The following is a 24117-nucleotide window of genomic DNA, read 5'->3' as shown; positions in this document are numbered from 1 at the left end:
CAAAATTGCTTTCGAGTGTTAAGACATCGTCTCCCGCGAAGTTTACATTTTTCCCTCTACCAACACATACATTAGGGTTAGATAGATCTCCACAGGATCTATAGAATCCACGCAATTTCAAAAAACCAAAATGCACAGCATTACGAAAAGAGGTCTGGTTTCGACCAATAGCAAATAGATTTTAATTCTAAACAAGCCAAACGATTGGAAATTTATCTACCAATCTGCTAAAATGAACACTTAGTTAATTTTCAATAGGTCACTATTGAAAAATACCAAATGTCCAACTGTTGCAATGGTGATCAAAATTATCACCGAATGTCTGAAAACAGCGCATTCCCTAACACAGACTTAAAAATCGAATTCGATGCGGTCCCACTGAACGGTGCTCATTCAATCACCGTAAGTGGTGGTGTCCAGTTCAGGAGCAGCAGTAGTAGCAGCAGCAGCAGGAGTGCTTTCAACAACAACAACAACGAAAGGTTGCCTGCAAGCAGCGAGCTGGAGAGCTCATATGAGCAACCATAGAGAAGGAGGAAGAAGTCCCATCGCTAGGCTAGGATCGGAATCAGTAGCTCGTCGTGCTCAGCTCAGCATTACTAAACCAGCACTACAAAGCGGTCCTTTTCAGGACCACCATAAATTTGTTAAGAGTATTATTTGGACATTTGTCAAGGTCATCAGTTCCCGCAAGCAGCTAGCTATCAAGGCTCAACCTGGTCTCTATAGAAGGTGTGGAATTGTAGGCCCGAATGTATTGGTGAGATAAATCATCGTCCGACCATTTTCCAGAACACGCTGGTAGGAAGTGTTAAAAATCCATATAGAATTTGAGAGAAGTGGAAATAATTCGCTTTGGGTGTATATTCAGAAGCCAATAAAATCAAATTTGTGAGAAAATTAGCTCCCACGAGTTCCATCTCTCGAAGTCCCTCCTTTTTTACATATTCTGCACAAACGATACTTTCCGCCCCGCCCCATTCATATAATTCGCAAAGGAAATCATGTGGGGGGTGAATTGAATACACTTTAATACCAAAATGCACAAAACTTAAAAATTCATAAATAATAAAATATTTCAAAATACACCTTTTAAAGCCGGGTAGATGAATCGAAAATACTCAAGTTGACAGTCCCTTGGATTCTCTTCATCAACTTTCTCTTTGAAATAAATATTACAAATTTGATACGCTTACAAATAAAAAACGGAAAGAGTTAAGATAATTGATGATTGATCAATTAAAAGAACTAAATGTTTACATTTGTTCCGTCCACTAGCGAAGCTTCCGTTCGTGCCCCTAGGCACAGACCCTTCTACTTTTTTCCACTGGTACGTATTTTCGTTGCAAATATCTCTAATGATTATTATAATTTTATCAACGCCTCAAAACGCCTCTGAAAAACAAAATTCATCGTCGAAATTAAACTAAAGTTAATCAACGTTACAAATTAACTTATTTGTATGTAATCCAATATGTATTGATATTTCGTTACTACTGTGTAACTAGTTTTGAAACATTGAATTGGTTACATATCTTCTCACATCTTGCGCTTTTTTGGTTGCATTACTGTTGCCTTCATGGTTACTGTAATGATGTTATGACACATAAATTGGTCACACAATAGTGGCAGCAACTTTTATGTGACAACATGTGCTACTTGGGTATGCCTAACGTCCGTATGCCTAACGACCGTATGCCTAACGTCGTGTACCCTGTTGAAGTTTGCCGAAAGTTCTATTTAAACACATGTATCTATTATATATTTATTTATTTTAGAAATGTCGTGTACCGATGCGTCGCTGGTGATTAGGATGGAAACCGAAGATTGTCACAGCGAGGGAAGCACAGCCGAGATACGACTAAGAGAGATTCGGTAGTGGTGCACATCAACTCCTTCAACCCAACCATTTTACATTACAGACGTGAGCATGCACTATTTACCATCCGACTTGACTGAAAAAGCAATGTTCGAGCACTACCTCAATACAGAAAACTTTCCAAAAGTCAGCTACCCATTCTATTGCCGTATGTTGAAGGAGATGAACATTTCCATTGTCAAGTTGGGTCACGAAGAATGTGAGCTATGCACTACTGCTACTCAGCATCAAAAAACATCAGAACATGCTGTTGAATCCTCGGCCGAAACTGAGTCTTGTTCGATATGCGAAAGATATATCCAGCACTTGCATTCGGCAGCTATGTCGCGAGACGCGTACCGAAAAAATGGCGTTGATGTGCAATCCGGTTGCGCCGTGGTTTCTGTTGATTTACAAAAGGTGAGTAAAATATGATTGACAAATAAAATTATACATTTCAGTATATTAACAACAGTATATGTGTTTTCTAGGTGATACAACTACCAAGGTTTGATGGGTTTTAAAGCATTGTATTTTCTCAACGTTTGTGGGAAAACACGCAAAGATTCTTCCTGTGATAACATGTCTATGGGATGAGTCAAAGCAAATGAAGCAGATTCAGTGTGACGGATTTCTTTTGGAAAACACCTTGAAACGGCAGGCTTCGTCCAAAGGAATACCTGCAGAAAGAAAAGCTGCTTTGCTTAAAGTTATTACACCACTCATCAACGCCGACAGCAAATCGCATTGGATATATGACAATTAGTCGTAAATGCATAGAAACGCTTCGAAAACTTCCAGCGGAAATGCTATTCAAACATTAGCATTACTTAATAAACAAAGCTAAAACAAAATTATGACGTTGTTCTCTTGATTATTTCGTGAAATTCGTATTTTTTTTTCTAATGGGACTGACTTGCGGTTACTTTCCACTATGAAACAGTTTGACTTGGTGATGTTTTCCACTTTTCTAGAACAAACTTACTTTTTTGAATAGCATAGCTTAAAATACATGAAAAGTTAAGCTAAATGACGACCCAAACTCAAAATTGATAAAAATGCAGATGGGACTGACTTGCGGTTGCCGGCAGCACATACTCCGAAAAGGATGCAGCTCCCCCTTCCCTGTCAGCATACGACCAAAGCTCCCACCGGGGTTGGTTACCCGATCTTACCTAAGGTTACTCGTACCCCAGCCGGCGCCGCGGGGAGGAAGGGATAAGAGTTACTGGGCAAGAGGCTAAGGACCACTTTCACTTGCGTGACGGGTCTATTTTATAACCTTCAAGTACGCGAAGTACCGGTGGTACGCATTATCCCAGTCATTTGCCAGACCATCAATTTAACGATTTAAACAAATCATGGACCATTTACACTCGAAAATCTCCCATTCTGCATTCCCCACGTGGTATATAGACGGCCACTAACGATAAAAATAACTTGCCATAATCCGATTTCACTGGAAATAAGTTCTACCTGTTTATCCTATCTGCCGGATTCCAAAACATTTTAGGTTTTGTCCGACTTTTGCATGGAGGCCCGCCACTGACTGTGCGCTCTCCCGCTAAAGGGAACAAAAGTACCATTCTCCTCCATCACATCGTGACGCAGAAACTTATAGATAATCGAAAGAGGTTATATTTTGCAATCGTAAAATGAATTTAACAGCATGACATAAATTTACAATTGCAATACAAATTAGTAGTCAAATCACAACCAAACTCTACAAGTTCATAAAACGGCAGCCAACAACACTTCCGATTAGCATCAATTCGAATCCAATCGAGGTAAACTTTTTCCCGTCTCATACTGAACAACCATCCATCATGCTCCCCCGTTTAGCAGACCAGACATGCGATTTCTGCTGGCTCTGTCGGCCAAGCTACCTACTGCTCAGCACATTCCATCAGATGTTCGCGACATTGAAACGACCGTGCTTGCTTGTGGGGACCGTACCGGACGGAGATTCACTTTCATGTATTCTGCTGGTGGTTGGTTGGTTGGTTGGTTGGATGGCTGATGGTTGCTATCTACCAACCACCGCGGTACCACCAATACTGACATGCATTTTGCATGCACTGCACAGAGGAAAGGTAGACACCGACGACGACGACGTACCCTTTTGAAGCAAACTCTTCTGGGGCATTGCATTGCGAGTGCAGTGTAGCAGCTGATGCACCAACAAACCAACAACATCCAACACGTACACAGTCAAAGCCCGTCCAACTGACTTTTATGTAACGCAAACGAAATATCTCACAACAAAGCGAGCTGCTAGTAGCTAATGGATGCCACTCACTTGTGTACCTGAGGAGTTTGATTTGAAATCGGAGATGAAGTTTTATGCATGTTAGGCTATTGTTTGCAGACGTTATTCAATGAACGACAAAATGTTAAAACATTACAATGAAAAATGTTAAATAAAAAATAGGTTGGATTGCTGTTTAAAAAATGTGTCGCAGTCGGTAGGATTCGAACCTACGCTCCCAGAGGGAATCTGATTTCTAGTCAGACGCCTTAACCGCTCGGCCACGACTGCTTCTTATAAAACCTTTGACAAACGTGCGTCTGTAGGTTTCATCCCACCACAGAGTTGATTTTCCAGCTCTATATATAGTACAGGAAGGCACAAACTCCGTCTATAACACCATATTTTGGTGTTGGTGCGATTGGCATTGGGTGGTTGGTGTTGTTATTGCTATAGATGTTTATATTTCACTTTGTGCCCTCATTTGACTCGATGGTCGGTGTTAAGCACTGAGTCGCCGTCGTCGATAGATATGTTATAAGGTTGCTTGCTTGCTCGCTCACACAGAAGCAGCAGAGTTTCTCAGTGCTGCACAGCATGGCTCGTTTTTCAATGGAATTATGTTCTTTTGCTTCGTTATTTTTTTTTCCGCTTTCCAAACCAAGGGATCCGAACACAATGGAAAATCTGTACCCACATCTTGTGTAATGAATTCAAGAGCTCGATACGAGTCTATTAGATATACGGCGAAGGAAATTTGAGTTTCTGCCGAAGATTTCCCAATTTGAATGCCTATTGCGATGTGATGATGCTAAGGCGTAGAAGAAAAGTTTCGGGAAAGTCGATTCTCCGATTCGGTAAATTATCTTTTAATTGACGACAATCGTTCTTTGGGGCGCTTCTCAGCCGTGTTCGAGCAGCTTAATTTGAGATTTGAATTTTGTTTTGTTTTGGAACGACTAAAAACAACGCCAAAGTGATTTTCGATTCAAACGACGCAGTCAGCGGTAGCCTAAGTGGACGGACGGCTCTTTGATTATGATGATGTGGTGGAGAGAGTGCGGTGTTGTGTGTGGTGATACAGCACACCGCGAGAGACCGAAACCGAGACGATGTCAGCCAGCCAGCCAGCGAGCGAGCGGTGTGGCAGGCGATGCTCTCAATATGGGAATAAGCAAATAGAATAATAAAAAGCAACCTCATGACGAGGAAGAGCGCACACGAAAAATCCGATCGACGGAAAAAAAGCAGGCGTTGAACATTGTTTAATATACTTTTTATGGTTGACTGAGTTTTATGACGTTCGGATGAGTATGGAATCGCTGGGGCTCGGTTTGAAGCAAGTAGTAAAGAACTAGAAAATCGCTTGTTGATGAATTAATTAATTGAATTGTACCCCAACCTACTAGAAATTTTAATTCTCGCTGATTGATTCAAAATATTACCGCTTTTAGCGCAGTCGGTAGGATTCGAACCTACGCTCCCAGAGGGAATCTGATTTCTAGTCAGACGCCTTAACCGCTCGGCCACGACTGCTTGCTGGGGGGGCCACGACGTGGGTAGGTGGGAGAGTCCACCCACTGAAACGACGTCTTTCAGCGATAAGCGATTATCACCTGGGTCTGGCTTAGTGAGTCCAAACAGTGCTGTTGGCGAAAAAAATTGAGTTGCGATATGATATATCATCCGGTTCATGCAATACTGTTGCAACTCAAAATTTCCCATTTTTCTGTTTTTCCATACATACATACAAAATCCAATTAACATCACTTTACAATGCTTTAGTTTCGAAGTACGTACATCCCTCTAAAGGTGGATTGAAAAAAAATATTGGCGTTCAGGCTTAAAATTTACTAAAAATTCAAAGTCTGAATTTATCCATCTATGGTGAGATCTGAACAAAATCAATTTTTACCACTTGCAATGTGGTCACATTCACAATCACATGACATCCTTCAACTTCTCAAAACATCCGGAAAGAACCTGGAAACTAAATCTAGCTCGGTAAAACAGCCAATTAGGGGAAATGGGTGCAACATCGGCCTAACCCAAGTAACAATTCAAGCTGAACAGTGAGAACAGAAGCTGATTATTAGTTGATTTAAGGTGCACAAAGCTGATTAACAGCAGGCTGAATATATAGTTGATTAGTAGAAGTCAATTGTATCCCCATAATTCAACCTCAATAAGTTATACCCCGTTCACATTACAACCTATATCACGTAGTATAGGCTGTCTTGCAATGAGCACTCATACATAGGATTTCCAGTGAAAACTATATGTATGAGTGCTCACTGCAAGACAGCGTATATCACATGATATACGCTGTAATGTGAACGAGGTATTAGCTGATCTAAAGATCGAACAAGCCTTATTTAAGCTTAACACTACTCCACATATCAGCAATGCACTACAAATATTTTGATAGCCTGATTTGCTAAATGTAGTCAGTGTCATTCTTGCATTTCCGGCAATTTAGTTCTTCTAAATTCACTGCCTACCTTTCTAATCCCAAGCAGCGGCAGCAGTAGAGACAAGGTAGAGGAGCTTTTTTTAGGAATAGCTCTACGTAGAAGTGTGCTGCGACGACGTTGGAAGCATTAACATGTGTATTTCTGTGTTTTAACTGCTATATTGCACTGAATTTTCAGACAGAATTCCAAAAATATAGCTCAATTATGGCACTAAAACAGCTTCCACATGATGATCGAAATAAATCGCGCATTTGTGTCCACATTGTGTTAACTACACTTGAAAATGAGAGAAATGTTGTACTGTCACCACTTGTTGTTTACAATTCTGCATTGCTGTATAATACTCTTCCGGTTGCTGTTATTCAACTTAAATTTGACGTGCTTCAACTTAATGATCATACCTTTTTGCCACACATATGCTTGGGTGGTCCAGTAGGTATGATTGATGCCTGTGAATCAGTGACTACCAGATCGAATCCCGAAATGCAAAGGTAATTTTTAGACAACAATATAAACACAGACAAACAGACGTAACACTTCATTGTGTATCTTCGTTCACGCATTTAAACGGTTGATTTGAATATTATCAGTTCCGCGAACTACTTGCCGCAGCGCTGGCATCGGATCACTTTGACGTTTCTATACATTCTATAGAACTTTTATGCAATATTTTTTGCGAGTTAGCGAGCAATCTTGTTTTCCGCGAGGAGCGAGGAGCTTGAAGAAATCCTCCAAAAGTTTTGGTGGGCTGTCGATCGAGTTGAAATAACTTTTGAGAGCCGGATAAAGATGAAGAATTCTCTAGACTGTTGGCATTAGAGAAAGCCACCTAGTTTTCGAGTGTTTCAGGACTTTCTTGAACTCGGTGTCAACAAAAGAACAGATTTTTTTCAATTCTTCTGTTCGAACTGTGTATCTCGAGAAATATCCGTAAACCTTCAAAACCAGAGCCTCAATATCTACATCCAAGCGATCAAATCCATGGCGAGCAGTATTATGCAACAGATGGGCAGGGCAACCGATCCCCACCAAATCACACTGAGCTGCTTGTTTCATGTGATAATATACGTTATTTTGCCCTGCACGATTGATGCCACCAAAATGTGGTGAGCAATTATCACCGCCAAATGCAATGCATTTGTTAAGCAAATCATGCTTCTTCAAATTTTTGGCCATGAATTCAGATATACGTACCGCTGTTTCATTCTCCAGAGACTCAAATGACAGCATTACATGTTGAATCCCCTTTGCTGGATGGAAGCACTGAACGAGCACCGGAAACATTTTGAACGATCCATGCCCAGACAACCAGAATGCACGTATATTCAAAGTAGTTTCTGTGATATACAAACATATACACACACAAACAAATCGTATAGAATGCAAAAAAGGGCCTATACCTACAAAAGCAGAGGCCATATACGTGCCAAATTTAGTTTCTTTTTAAACGAGTTGATTTGACATTATATACGATTTAATCTGTAATAACAAATTCAATTTGAAAAGCCTTACGATGTAATCCGATTTAATTTGTGATACGATGGAAAAATGATTCATCGCATATAAGTCGGAAATTTGCATTCTATACGATTTAACTTAAACACAATGCGATGTATGTCATACTTATATGCGATGTTGACTTAAACTCTAGTTATTTACGATACTGTCTGTACATTGTTATACGACTTCTGGTTGTCTGGGTGGTTGCTTCCATCGGTGCATGCTCCGATGTATGGAATATTCAATTCACGCTTCTCATCCAGGCACATTTTGACGGAATGTGGTCCCAATACTTCATTAACGATCGCCTCAGTTTTCGTCCTAGCACATTCAAATTTAGCAGCAACCTCTGAGTCTGGAAATACCTTCTTGTACAACTTATTTCCACAATCACAGCTTAGGAAACTGTAATTGTGTTGCACAGCACAGCTAATACCTTCAGTTCTAAAGGTGATTTTTGCACTACAAATATTTCCGTCAACTTTTGTGATGACCCCGCTGATCTCAAATTGGAACAATGCTTCTGTGACGCCAAATGATGTGTTAAATCCGTTCGTCCTTTGTTGACAATTGAAATCTTCTTTTGGCAAGTTTCGCAAAACACTTCAAACTCGACTGAAGTTGGTTCGAAATGTAGAAATTCCTTCTGGAGGATGTCCGAAAACTTATTCTTCCGGCGAGAAATGTCAGCACGAAGAACCTGTTCATTAAAGAGCAATTTGGAATGAGTAAATACTTATTGTTTTACAAACACTTCACTTACAACTATACAAGTTAAAAGTAAATATTAGATTCGGACAAATAAAAGCAAATTTACATTGATATTTCCTCGAAGACAACAACAATTTTTAACATTGAATCCGATCGGGCTGAACGTGGTAAACAAAACAAACAATTAAAAACCCGCGAGCGGACTGATTTTCGACAAGCTGTCAAACGAGGGGTGCTACTGCAATAAAAATTACAATTTACAATATTCTGAGGGGCCAGTGAAAGTGTTTTTGTTACAGGTGCTAGCAGTGTAAGCAAACCATATTTTTTTTCGAAGCAATTCGCAACGTTTTCGTATCATGTCTTAATAAATGAACATTTATCTCATAAATTCGAGAGAAAATGTATTATTTGGGAAAATTAATGGCATATGTAGACTGAGAGAAAATATATTTTTTTTTTTGCTAGAAGGTTTGGAGGCTATAAAAAGAGTGCAAACGGCATCATTTTGCAAAAAAGAATAGTACTCGCAATTTTCCGCCGGAAAAGAGTACATGTACTCTAAAAAGAGTACGTGTGGTAACTTGCAAAACCCTACAAACACACCTTAAAAAACGTGTAACAACTCTTTTTGCTTTCTAAAAAAGTAGACAACTCTATTTTCAATCTTATTACAATCAAAATCATCTACAAACCCTAGGAATTCTAAAGGTACCATAATTTTTGAAATTCATTAAGAAATGACTATGTTATGCCATTGCAAACTTGCCGTTACACGTTTTTTGGAGGCATCGTATTCAGTGTACACCAGTGTTAAGGGAAATGTTTAGGGAATTCCTTCGAAACCGCGACGAATAATTCGTTTCGTGCTTATTTCTTAAAACATAAGGAATAGTGTGAACTTGAGTGAAAACCGTTTTCAAATCCGTTAATTCAAATCCGAAATAGACACAAATGATTTTGTTCCATTACAAAGTGGGCCATGCTTTAAGAATCAACCCCTTAAAGTGTACCGATCTTTTGCAAGGATCTTCAACTTGAATCCCTTCGATAATACTGCTTAAGCTTTAGCCGTACACCACTCAACACGAACAAGTGGTTAACCCCATCTCAATCGTCTTGCGTGCTTCCTTCAATCGTGTACATAAATCACGCAGCTGATCGACTACGTCACACTTCGTAGCCTTCCCGCTAGCGAGTTCTCCGATAATCGCATTTCAAACCACCACTTGCTTGCTCTGCATTCCATTTCAAAGGTCTATTTCACTGGCGTTTGTAAGTCACAGTCAGCAGAACCACAGCTTCGGAAACAGGAGGATATCTTTTTTTTGCGCTCAGCTGGGTTTGGGGGTGCTCGGCGCCTTTCCTTAGTCGTCGCCGTCGTCATTGAGTGACAGTGGGCGGCGAGTTCACCGCCACACGCACGCGATTATCACATCGCCCACATGCGAATCCGGCCCACCACCTTCACCTTCCACTTTACTCCTTCGTGATTTTTCCGGAACTGCCTTGTGTGTGTGTACATGGAGTGATTATATTGCGCTTCGATTTTGGTTGGGAAGATGATGCTGCTGCCGCTCCAGATCAGAGCCGCCAGTTGTCGCGAGGGTAATTCTCTTCGGTTTCACCCTCCCATCATCAATTTCAGCATACATTCAGCGCGCACTTGAGAAGATAAACAGGTTTCACTTTTTCCCTCTCCTTGGAGGCCTGAATTGGCGAAAAACTGAAACTGACAAAGAAGACACTCACTTTGAGGCCGCTCGGAGAGCGAGTGGATGCGCGCTGCTAGAGCGAGAGTGACAAATCGGGAGAGCCGAAGCGAAGCGTGCCTGTGGTGGTGTTCGGCTTTGCGCTCGTGTGAGTGGGTGCTCTCGATCGCCGCTGAGTGACCCGCGTAGAAGGCACAGCAAAGACACATAAAAAGATAATCAACGAGAGCGATTAATTCGCTTAAAATATTTGTTTTCCCCGACTTCTTGCTTGTAATTTCAACTAATTTCCTCCGATACCAGTAAATTGAATGAATTTATCGGCGGGCGCATTTTCACCGGGATTTCGAGGGAAAAAGTTGATGGAAATCAATAAAGCTTTCCGTTGCCGAGAAGAGGAGCGTACGTCATAAAAATTTCCCCGGTCTGTGAGCATTGGAGATAGATCCACCCCCCCCGGCCTCCCACTGACTGGTGCTAGTCAGTCGGTGAGTACTTTTCTACCATGGGCTATTAAGACGAGAGCCGTTAAACTGGCACTATAATAATTCATAGAATAGTGCACGACATCGTCAGCAGAGCAGGCAGGGGCCCTGAATACAAACGTTGTACCCGGCAATCTCGGAACGCAGGCATTCGTCTGGGGGGCAAAAAATATTGAAACAGAAGCGTGTGTTTTCACAAACCACCATCATCAGCAGCAACATGTTCACCATGAGCAAGGGCAGAATGGCGACGAGACAGAGGCAGAAGGCGACGAGGGACTCAAACGGCACTGGAGAACAACCGACCGGCAGAGACCATCAGAGAGCATAGCATGTGTTGTAGTTGTAGGTAGGCCCCTCTACGGTTCGTCATCGGTGGTAGCATATTGGTCGAAGGGTCGATCGATTTGAGCTCGAAAAAGCGGGAGTAGATTCGCAGCTGATCGTTTCAGAAAATTTTGTAATCTATTTCTAATTTGCCGAAAGTGTGAAATGCGCGAACTATAGGTAGATATTTACCGACTACCGTCTAACGAAATGACGAGAGCCAGGCGCATGACGGTCATGTTGGCAGATGATGACGGTCGTGTCGTCACTTGTTAGCGCGACTGTTGTGCGCGGTGAGAACAGAAGCGATCAAACAAATAAAAATCACCCGCTCAGCCGATATTTGCACGATACGACTATCAGAGTGGTGGTGATGACGATGACGATGATGATGATGATGATGATGGTGCTGTTCGACGTCACTCGCACGTCGCTGCTTGCTTTGATTCGCTTGGGTTGCGGGTCGCGCGATACGGGATAGTAGGTATTTCATGGTTTACAATAATATTAATAAGAACAACAACGACGAAGATGACGGGCAGGGCCATGGACGGCCAAATGCACGACGACGGAGTAGGCTGTGTGCAAACGTAGTGTAGAGTACATTTTCAAGTAAGATCTGTCGTCACAGTTTTGCGCTTTCCACCACTCGTCGTCGAACTGCGATGCCGTGAGCGTTGGTTGGTTACGCTGATAAAAGCTAATGAACACTATATTCTGAAGCGCGTATTTACGTCTATGTGTACAGCAGAAATATGGTAGGGCCAAACGACTATGTGTATTAGGGTGCCAATGAATGTATGGGAAAAAAAGTGACCCTTGAAGTTTCAGAGTCAATCATATACAAAATGTGTTTTGCCTCGAAAAAAATACCCTGTGTAAAATTTGAGTTCAATCGGATATGATTTAGGGGTGGCACAACATCGTCACAGTTTGAGTTTTGACGTTGGACTACGGCTTTCTTTACTTGCTAGTGGTCACACTACGAAACCGAAAATGACTCATGTAACGAAAATGTGGTAGTTTTCAAACGCGTTTTTCTCAAAAAACATTATTGGGAAATATGTCCAGCAATATGCCATTTGACATAGAATTTATCCAGCAAGTTCTTGTATTAAATTATTAATTGATTAGCAATAGTACACCATTGCCAATTGTGTGTACAGACGAGCCGATAGCGGATCCCTAACACAGACATCGATTTAGAATAAAAACAGTAAATACCATCAAAAATTCAATCATCGATTGTTAATGCAAAAGGAATTGATTGGAGCATCATTTGCTATTCTGTGCGAATAAATCGAATGAACATAAAAATTTCTGTTCTATGCGTCTCGAACCATTGATGACTGAGCTCGGACCACTATCCGGTGGTGGCCGAAGTAGGTTCATCGGCCAATAGGTTTCAAGTTTCCCTGCGAAATTACCATTGTGTCAACTGGCAGCAGTACCAGCGCTGTGTGGACACAGAAATCGACTACGACGTACTACCGGAGTCGTTCGAAGAGGTCGATCGGTGTCTGCAAACCATCGAAGAGGCGATGTTCCGTGCTAGGAAGCAACACGTACCAGCATCCAGACAGGTGAGTCATACTCTGAACCTTGACAGCCCAACCAAAGATCTTATCAGGCGCCGTAACACCATTCGTAGGCAGTTCCTGTTGTGATATGCGCAGTACAGCGGAAGGAAACAACGTGTAGTACGGTTGACTAACTAACTCGGAATGAAACTTTATTTCTGCTTGTGTGGTATACAGCAATCAGTGTATTTGTGTGTGTGAAAGGAAGAGTGTGAAGAGAATATATATAGCACTGATATAAAAACGATCCTGTCTTTGTAGTGATTGAAATGACAAGAGTCTAATACTCCTCCTCAACGAAGACGGTATCGGTAATGGACCTGATGCCGATCGCGTTCCTGTGTCTCTCTAACTTGATCCGCTCCAAGGGCTTAGTCATCATGTCCGCTTCCATTTCGGATGTTGGAATGTACTTCAGATCGATGACTTCACGTTGCTGCAGATCCTTAGTGAATGCGTTTTTAGTATCGATCGTTTCCCAATGCGGTCCGACTCCACCAGCTTGATGCAAGACTGGTTGTCTTCCCACCAGTGTTGGAAAAGTTCGCGATATTTCATGAAGTTCACCAAGGGAAAAGTTCGTGAGTCATAGTGAGTTTTCGCAAACTTTTCCATCACTGCTTCCCACACAGAGATGGGCAGAAGCTGCTCCTCGTTGATGTCCTTTGTAAGCTTCAGATGCCACAGAAGTTCCTGGCATCCCTCCGCCAAGGCGATGAATTCCGCTTCTGTCGACGATAGCGCAACGCAAGATTGCTTGCGCGTACCTCAGTTCACCAATCCACCGCCATACTTTATGAGAAAACTAGAGTTCGATTTTCTGTCTTCTTCGTTGCTGGCCCAGTCTGCATCAACGAAACATTCAAGGCCTCCACTTCCTCTGCCTAGGTGCAACCGCAGATCCTTTGTGCCTTTGAGGTATCTTAAGACACGTTTAGTTTCGGTCCAATCACGGTTGGTTGGCTTGGTCACTTTACGGCCCAGTAGCGATGTGCTGACGCAGATTTCCGGACGAATATTGACCGCGATGTATAACAAACTACCAACCAAGCTACAGTAGGAAGTGTTGTTAGGTAGCTCCTCCTCCTCCTTCTTTTGTTTCACATAAGCCGGGTCAAGGGGAATCTTGGAAGTCTTCGCACCCTCATGTCCGAACCTGGTAACGAGCTTCTCGATGTAGTTTTGGTGACTGAGCGTGTAGTGATCTCTGACTTTCTCCACGTAGATGCCGAGAAACTGCCGCAACTCACCGAGACTGGATAGCTTGAAGTGCATCTGTAGTAAACTGCAGATCTCCTGAAACTCACGCTCCGAATGGCAGAACACGACGATATCATCAACGTAGATTAAGATGAACATTGACTTTCTGTTCCGCTCACGCACGTATAGGCAAGAATCTGCATCGGCTGCTCGAAACTGCATCTGTTGAAGCACACTGTCTATTTTCTTATTCCAGACGCGCGCCGACTGTTTGAGGCCATATATGCTACGACTGAGGTGGCACACCCGCCCGTTGTCCGCAGGAAATCCCGGTGGCTGCTTCCTATATATGTCCTTTTTGAGCTCGGCATACAAGTACGCTGTTTTAATCTTGAGATGCTTAACAAGTATACCTTCTCTGCTTGCAATCGTCAGCATCGTTCGTAGGGTTGACTGTCTGACAACGGGGGCAAACACCTCGTCAAAATCACAGCCGTATTGTTGCGAGAACCCTTACGCAACGAGCCTCGCCTTATACCACACGGTTTGGCCGGTTTGGTTTTCCTTTTTCTTGAAGGTCCACCTACATCCAATGGCCTTCTTACCTGGAGGCACTTGGACTAGATCCCACGTTTGGTGCTCGTTGAGAAAAGCCATCTCTTTCTCCATCGCTGCTTGCCAGGCTGACTTGTCGGGGCTACCTTACGCTTCATTGTAACTTCTGGGATCGTCGATGCTGTGGGTCGTGGCACCCATCATGTCAGCGTACCTCACTGGTGGCTTTCCCTTAGTCGAACGCTCGGAACTTCTCGTTGGCTGTCCAACTTCTTCTCCCAGCATAGGATCATCATCGCTGAATCTATGGAAACTGTCGTCTGACTCTTCCATCAAATCTTCAACGGCATCTTCCATCGCATCTGCATCGGCATCCTCTTCAACGCTCGGTGGATCTGGCGGATTCAGTTGATGAAACTCGAACTCGACCGTGTCGCTCTCCTCGTTGCTCGAAATGTTTTCTGGGCCGCGGGCTACGGGTGTTCCATCTATGAATCTTGCATCACGACTTACAATGACTTTCTTCGTTGATCGGTCTAGGAACCTGTAGGCCTTATGTTCCGCAGAATAGCCAACAAGCGTTAGCTTTTGGGCTGTTTCGCTGAGCTTCTTGCGTTTTTGTTTCGGTATGTGAACCCACGCGGTACTGCCGAAGACTTGCAGAAAACTCACGTTCGGTTTCACGTTGAACCACAGCTCGTACGGGGTTACACTAACAGATTTTGACGGGAGAATATTCTGGAGGTACACCGCTGTACTCAAAGCCTCGGCCCAATAGCACTGCGGAAGGTTAGCCTCAAACAACAAACATCGAACCATCTCCACAAGATAGCGGTTGCGACGTTCAGCCACTTCATTCTGCTGTGGGGTGTACCCCGCTGTAAACTGGGCACCAATCTCCTGTCGTTTGTAGAAATACCGCAGCCGCTTGCTAGAGTATTCCCCTCCTTGATCCGATCGCACAATTTTCGGACTGCGACCGAAGTGGTTCTTCACGTAGGCGACGTATTCTTCCATCTTGTCGGCCAGTTCCGACTTCTCCTTCAGCAGATACACCGTACAGTAACGAGAGAAATCATCAATTTCCGTCATAAAGTATCAGTATCCGCTCACCGAAGGGACTTCCACCGGGCCACACACATCAGTGTGAACGATATCTAAGGGGGCCACGGGAATAGGGAATGGAATACGTGTACTCTTACATTTCAGGCAGCACTCACAAGATTCATCGACGACACACTCGAATACCTGAAGTCCATTCACTAGGTTGCGCTTTTTCAAAATCCTGATGGCATTCGGCTCCCGATGGCCAAACCTCCTGTGCCAAACGTGTTTACAATTGGCGTTGTGTTGGCTCTTCGCTACCAAAACAACCTCGTCAGGCCGCTTCAGCTGGTACAATCCCTGCTTGAGACCGGCCGACGCTACTGTCACGTCATCTCGTTTGATTTGGCAAACCACTGGCGCAGAAAACCACTGTCGCTTGTTTCTGTATGACCGCTGACACCGAAAGCAAATTCATCGCTAGAGTGGGGATGTACAACGCCGAACTTAGCTGCATCTTCCGTTCACCTTTTTCGTCACAGCACTCGATTTCCCCGCAACCTTCGCCTTCTACTTTAGCCACTTTTCCGTCCGCCAGCTTAACGTACTTCACATCACTAGGTTGCGGTTGAGCGTTGCTCCGCTTTTCCTCCTTAACCTTCAACACTGAGTCCGTCTCAGAGCCCTGACGCTTGGCAGCTTCGTCCAAAAGTTTCCTTTTCACCAGCTCCAACGTAAGGTCGGCTTCTGCCCGGCTCTCGAGGGCAGTTGTCAATGCGTCGAACGAGCTCGGAAGACTTCGTAGGATCATTGCGACAGCGAGGTTTTCTGCCAACTCTTGCCCAGCGTTAGCCAGCCGTGAAAACAACTCCTCCATGGCAAACACTTTCCCCCTCCGAGTAGCGTTTATCGCAAATGCGTTTCAGAAGGGAAACTTTGGAAGTTAGGCTGATTTTCTCGTGGTGATTTTTTAATGCCAGCCAGGTTAGTCTTGCGGTTCTCACAGCACGAATCAGTCATGAAGGCCTGAAGGCCTCGGGTATGGATGGTGCATTCAACCTCGAGTTGAAAAATTTGAGTATTGACTTCTTCAACCATCTTACCGTTATCTTCCACAAATGTTTGGAGCTTGACTACTTCCTCGCATGCTGGAAGTTAGCCAAAGTAATTCCAATACACAAGCCTGGCAAAGATCCTACCAGTGTCAAAAGCTATCGCCCCATCAGCCTCTTGTCTTCCATGTCGCAGCTATTCGAAAAGTTGATACTAAGCCGGTTGCTGGAGTTCTCCAATGAAAATAAGATCTTACTCAAGGAGCGATTCGGGTTAAGGAAAGGCCATTCAACGATCCACCAACTAAGTAGAGTTACTAACATCATCAGGCGGAACAAGTCTGTTTCAAATACATCTGCTATGGCATTGTTGGACGTTGAGAATACGTTTGACAATGTCTGGCATGATGGCCTAGTGTACAAACTGCATCGATACAACTTTCCGATCTACCTCGTGAAGATCATCAAAAACTACTTGTCGGGCAGATCATTCCAGGTCTGCTTGAACAATGTCCCCTCTGATACATTAAAAGTTGATGCAGGGGTCCCTCAGGGTAGCCTTCTTGGGCCTATCCTATTGAACATTTTCACGTCAGACGTTCCTCCCCTGCCGGGTGGCGAGTAAACTACAATCAGGCCTAGATGTTCTGTCCGACTATTTAAAGAGCTGGAAGATTTGTATCAATGCAGCTAAAACACAAACAATTTTGTTTCCACACTCGCATTCGCCTCGGCTTGTTCCGCCTGCTAACGTCAAGGTCCATCTTGATAGCACTCCCATTGAATGGTCGAGTGAAGTAGTCTACCTTGGTCTCACCCTCGATAGCAAATTGCTATTCCGATCCCATGTGGACAAGACATCCACCAAGTGCAACATCTTGATCAGGTCTCTCTACTACCCTCTGATAAACAGGAAGTCCACCCTGTCCCTCAAAAACAAGCTTGCTGTCCACAAGCAGATCATTCTGCCGGCTATTGAGTATGGTATGCCAATCTGGGAGAGTTGTGCTAAGTGCCACCACCTAAAGCTTCAGAAGATCCAAAACAAGATCCTCAGAATGATCCTTAACAGTCCACCGCGAACTCGTCATTCGGGGATTCACCACCTGACCGGTCTTCAAACACTCGAGGAGCGAAAGACGTCCACGCTGCAAAGTTTCAGAGTCGCCTGTCTGTGATCAAATCATCAGATCATTCGTGATTTGGCAACCTAGTTCAAGTTGTTAGGTAGGTACCTGCGCTCAAGTTGCACTTTTAGCCATTCATATTACTCGTACTGTCACAAATTCTAGGACCCCCTTCCTCCCTCAAGAGTGGACGTCATATTTAAATCACCCCTTTGTCTGTGTGTCTGTAAAAAATGGATAGCTAGATCACTAAAGGTGACCCCGGCGTAGTGGTTAGCATCCATACCTCTCACGCCAAAGTCACGAGTTCAAATCTCACCCCGGACAAGTCACGAATGACCCAAGAGCGTTAAAGTGACTATAATAATAATAATAAAAAAAAAAACAAAAGGTTCGGTTATGTTGTTATTAATACAATGTAAAATTTGATATCTACCTGCCGCATTTAGGGCATCGAACAAACACCACCCTATAAGGGCGCAGTCCAGATACTGCAAATGGCTTCAAAACCCTATATGTACTGCTTTGACCACTTCTTCATCGATAGTTTCATAGAATTTTCAAATGATTTCAGCATGTCAAGGTCATTTTTTCGAGACATTGCACCACACGAACCCGGGACGCCTGACACAAAGCAGTACGGAAGCCCCTGACCCGCCTAGCTCAGTCGCGCCTCCAGCCATCATCGAAAACCTGTCGCAGTTCTCTCGTTCCTGCCATCCAAGTCGTCCCGGCCCTGAGTCTAGCTCTGGCGATGGGGTCTTCCAAGCTGCCTATCATGGCAAGTATCCTATTAGTAACGGCAATCCCCGCTCTGACGAATCTTCAATCCCTAGGACTGCGCCTCTAGCAAGTAATGCTGCACCTGCTTCTTCGAATGTCCTGTCGCCTTCGAATAGCACCGGTCGCCTTCGAATAGCAACAAAAGCACTGGAGGTGGTGTTTTGCTTGCTGTTCGCTCGAGTTTTAAATCCCGTACGCTCGATCCTCCTGATGGCTCGGCGGTTGAGCAAATATGGATCGCAATTGCCACTGTCGATGCAACACTCTACCTATGCGTTGTGTATATTCCCCGTGATCGAGTAAACGATGAATCTTTGATCGAAAAGCATATCGATTCGCTTAACTGGGTGGTTTCGCAGTTAGGACCAAGAGACAACGTTATCATCCTAGGCTATTTCAACTTGAGCTCGATCTCTTGGCAGCGTAGTCCACATGGTTCCCTGTACCCGATTACATCACGATCCTCGATTAGCCTGGCATCACGGAAGCTGCTTGATGCGTATAGCACCGCTGGACTCAGACAAATGAGTGGAATTGCAAATGAAAACAATCGTACGCTTGATCTATGCTGCGCCAGTGAGGAACTTTGCGAGCACAGCACAGTTATGCAAGCTCCATCACCGCTCGTTATAATCTGCAGGCATCATCCTCCTGTACTGATGGAATTCAAGATAAGTCCACAGCAACGCTTCCAAGATACCTCTGAAAGCATCGCCTATGATTTCAGAAAGGCTGACTTTAACAGCATGAACGAGTTCCTCGCACATGTCGATTGGGACGAGGTGCTTCAAAATTGTGATGCCAACCTCGCTGCGTTGACCATATCTGGTATCCTGTGGTATGCCATCGATCAGTTCGTTCCCGTGAAGTCTAGACACGAGCCGGCTAAGCCAGCCTGGTCAAATGCTGACCTCAAGCATCTTAAGATTGTGAAGCGGGCAGCTCTCAGACGACATAGCAAGTATCGCACGGACTCCACGAGAACGAGATATATGGCGGCGAGCACTGAATACAACCAACTTAATAATCGTTTGTACAACGCATATCAGGACCATCTGCAAAGGCGCTTCTAGACAAATCCCAGAAGTTTTTGGCGTAACGTCAATGACCAACGGATGGAATCCGGACTGCCCTCTACGATGACCAACGGATTGTTCGAAGCTGATTCCACCACTGACATCGCCAACCTGTTCCGTTCTCAATTCAGCAATGTTTTCACTAATGAACACATCGACCCGCAGGATGTAGCCGTCGCCACCAGAAATGTTCCTCGACTTTCGGCCTCTGGGCTACAGTTCGTGATCACGAACGATATGGTTATATCAGCCGGAAAGGATTTAAAATCCTCCACGGTATGTGGTCCGGATGGGATTCCATCGCTTGTCCGGTTTTCATGGTTTACAATAATATTAATAAGAACAACAACGACGAAGATGACGGGCAGGGCCATAGACGGCCAAATGCACGACGACGGAGTAGGCTGTGTGCAAACGTAGTGTAGAGTACATTTTCAAGTAAGATCTGTCGTCACAGTTTTGCGCTTTCCACCACTCGTCGTCGAACTGCGATGCCGTGAGCGTTGGTTGGTTACGCTGATAAAAGCTAATGAACACTATATTCTGAAGCGCGTATTTACGTCTATGTGTACAGCAGAAATATGGTAGAGCCAAACGACTATGTGTATTAGGGTGCCAATGAATGTATGGGAAAAAAGTGACCCTTGAAGTTTCAGAGTCAATCATATACAAAATGTGTTTTGCCTCGAAAAAAATACCCTGTGTAAAATTTGAGTTCAATCGGATATGATTTAGGGGTGGCACAACATCGTCACAGTTTGAGTTTTGACGTTGGACTACGGCTTTCTTTACTATGCTAGTGGTCACACTACGAAACCGAAAATGACGCATGTAACGAAAATGTGGTAGTTTTCAAACGCGTTTTTCTCAAATAACATTATTGGAAAATATGTCAAGCAATATGCCATTCGACGGAGAATTTATCCAGCAAGTTCTTGTATTAAATTATTAATTGATTAGCAATAGTACACCATTGCCAATTGTGTGTACAGACGAGCCGATAGCGGATCCCTAACACAGACATCGATTTAGAATAAAAACAGTGATACACTTGCAACACCACTAGCAAGAGTATTCAACCTATCTTTGGCTACTGGTGTATTCCCAAACTGCTGGAAGCAGTCGTATGTTTTCCCAGTTTTCAAGAATGACTGCAAGCGGATTGTTACTTCTAAGCTGTTTGAGGTGATCGTTCTGCATAAGCTGGTTCAGAACTACGCACACTACATTTCGGCTGATCAGCACGGATTTATGCCTAACCGTGCGATGACAACTAATTTGACTTGTTTCACTTCGTTCGTGATCCGCCAAATAGAAAATGGTCAACAAGTAGACGCTATTTACACAGACTTATCCGCGGCGTTTGATAAAATGAATCAACAAATCGCAGTTGCAATTCGACAAGCTGGGAATGAACAGTAACTTGCTTTCCTGGCTTCGATCCTACCTAACCGGTCGAAGTATGTCCGTCAAAATTGGAGACCACGTTTCGCCCTCCTTTCCGGTTTGGTCCGGTGTTCCCCAAGGAAGTCACTTGGGGCCGTTTCTATTCTTGCTGTATATGAACGATGTCAATTTCATCTTGAAATGCCTAAAACTCTCGTATGCCGATGACCTGAAGGTTTAGTACATGATTAACCAACCACAAGACGCGTTTTTTCTGCAACAACTGGAAGCCTTCGCTGTATGGTGCCATATTAATCGAATGTCGCTGAACGTGTCCAAATGTTCGGTTATTTCATTTGGCCGCAAGCAATCACTTTTCCATTTTAGCTATGCTTTGGGAGGCGTGAATCTACAACGTGATTCGACAGTCAAGGACCTGGGGATTCTGGTTGATACAAAATTATCCTTCAAGCATCACGTCACGTACGCTGTGTCTAAAACCTCATCGCAACTAGGATTTTTATTTAGCTTTACAAAAAAGTTCAAGGACATTTACTGCATAAAAGCTTTATACTGCTCAATTGTGTGCCCTATCTTGGAGTATTCGTCTATCGTCTGGTCTCCTTATTACCAGAATGAAATTCAACGCATCGAAGCTGTTCAGCGAAAATTCGTCCGGTTCGCTCTACGTCATCTTAGGTGGAGAGATCCATTCAACCTGCCCAGTTATGAAAGCCGTTGTCTACTTATAAATCTGGAATTACTAGAAGCAAGACGCAACGTGGCAAAAGCGTGCTTTGTTGGGGATCTTCTGCAAGGCAACATTGACAGTCCTACGCTTCTTAGTCTCTTGGACATCAACACAAGTCGTCGCAATCTTCGGTCGCACTCGTTTATCACCATCCCTCCGGCAAGAACTAATTATGGCTTACATGAACCTTTGCGAAGCATGTCCCGTGTATTCAACCGGTGTTATTATGTGTGCGATTTCAACGTGTCACGAGAAACAAATAAGCGTAGTTTTAAACGAGTTTTACATATGTTAATTTATGTTATTCGTTAGTTTTGTATTTAGTTGTAGAACATGTGTCATTGGGGTAAACATTTTACCTGTTGACTGATAAACAATAAATAAATGACAATAAATGACACGAAAAAAGAAACCAACTTTTGAAATAAACATTAGTCGGTTTGGTAAATTCAAGATGACCATTTTCATTGGCACCCTAATGTGTGTATATGTATAGGCGAGTGAGTGTGGCCTGCGGTTATCGGACGGCAAATAGTGCACACACATTTATTGTTTTGAGTGTGCACTGAATGCTTTTGCGAAAGGGCAAATTTTCTCACCTTGCTTCTTGAGTTTTCGACGAGCCACGAGGGGCGATGTCGGTGATGATGATGGTGGCGTAAGAGGGCGTGAAGACGTAATAGGCGTTATACATTAGGCATTTACTGCGGCTAAGGGATTCTTGCTCTGATATCGGATAGTGGGTAATCAAATTATGCGCTCCATTGTCATAGTCATTATCTGGATGGAGAGCTTTCCGGTGACGGTTGCGAGAGATAAATTTCAACGGTGACTTCAAGATATGAAATTTAACACTGGGCCAATTAAAGACCACCAACATTGCACTCAACCGGGGAATATAAGATTTCCTTACAGGTTTGCATAAAAAAATTCCGAATCTGTGAGGAATCACAAGATGAACAGATTAACAGATTAACAGAATTTCCAAATAATTGTTTTCGAATTCTATGGAGTTATTACAATCAATTAAACCTAGAAAGTGATTTTGTACGAAAAACTTGACTCTGAATTGTTGTAAGAGTTACCATTACAGGTCTTCCAAGAAATATATACGGAGGATGTAGGAAATTGATGATATCATTTTTGTTGTACATGGTATTTGCTTTACGTGCAATAATGTCCTATATTGAATCCTCGATTGAATCTTGTACTGCTGGAATCTATATATTTATATAAAAATGAATTTCTGTCTGTCTGACCCTTATAGACTCGGAAACTACTGAACCGATTGGCGTGAAAATTTGAATACAGGGGTTATTGAATCCCGAGCAAGACCGGGCACACTCAGCTAGTATAAATATAAATAAATATTTTAACACACATTAATATTTCCCCGAGATTCACAATATAGAGTTCTTTCTTGCATAGCACGGCCCGAAAGAAATTCGTTTGTATTGTGAAAAATGTATTATTGAAGACAAAGTCTTCAAGACACCGCGACTTATTGAAATTTTCAAGATTCCAAAACATGGGTTACATACAGATTTGAAGAAATTTTGCTTACAGAAAAGTGTCAAACTTCCAAAATAAAAAAATCCCATTAACTGCATTTTAAAACATACAAGATGACTATGCGCCCGGGAATATGTTAAATTTTCCTAGAATTGGAATATTTTTCAAGAGTTTGGAAATTCTAAGAATTTTGAGAAGAATATCAAAGTAAGAAAGCTCATAGAACTAACCTATAAATCTCACAACATCTCTGATTTTCTCGAACTTCTCCAAACTCGGAACGTTTTTTTTATAACGTTTCCTATATTTTCAAGAGGTTCTCGGAAGTTCTCTATACTCAAAAAATTCCACACGTCATCATCATGTATCTCACACATAATTTTGCGCTTATTATGAAACGCATCCCTTCAATGTGTGAATCTTATGCTATGAATCATGTCTGAACACTATGGATTTGAATTTATTTATTTATTTATTTATTTATTTATTTATTTATGACTGAACATCAACAGGCGTTATTTGCCCCAATGATGTAACTTAAACTAAACATGAAAAGTACTAAAACAAAACATCAATAAGTACATAGATAGTCATCTCGTGAAAAAAGGAACATTACTAAACAAACTAAACTGATCTAGAAAAAAACGAACTAAATCTCCGGCGAAGCAGCTGGCGAGTCGAGTCAAAGTCAAACAGTGCGCAGACCCTATTGAAGAGTCTATGTAAACCACCGATT

At 43.0% G+C, this 24117-nt stretch overlaps 2 non-coding genes across 2 annotated transcripts; both read right to left on the bottom strand.

The window, feature by feature from the left end:
* Nucleotides 1-4315: 4315 nt before the first annotated feature.
* On the bottom strand, nt 4316-4397 carry TRNAS-AGA (transfer RNA serine (anticodon AGA)). Its single transcript has one exon. It is a non-coding gene; the product is annotated as a tRNA-Ser (tRNA).
* A 1163-nt stretch (nt 4398-5560) lies between these two features.
* On the bottom strand, nt 5561-5642 carry TRNAS-AGA (transfer RNA serine (anticodon AGA)). The gene has a single exon. It is a non-coding gene; the product is annotated as a tRNA-Ser (tRNA).
* Between the last annotated feature and the right edge of the window lie 18475 nt (nt 5643-24117).

This window comes from Ochlerotatus camptorhynchus, unplaced genomic scaffold (genome assembly GCF_037179485.1).
Source record: "Ochlerotatus camptorhynchus isolate MF236.1 unplaced genomic scaffold, CSIRO-AGI_Acam_v1.1 ptg000232l, whole genome shotgun sequence".
NCBI classification, from domain to species: domain Eukaryota; kingdom Metazoa; phylum Arthropoda; class Insecta; order Diptera; family Culicidae; genus Ochlerotatus; species Ochlerotatus camptorhynchus.
Note: the sequence above shows the minus strand (reverse complement) of the source record. Positions and strands in the feature narration are given on the sequence as shown.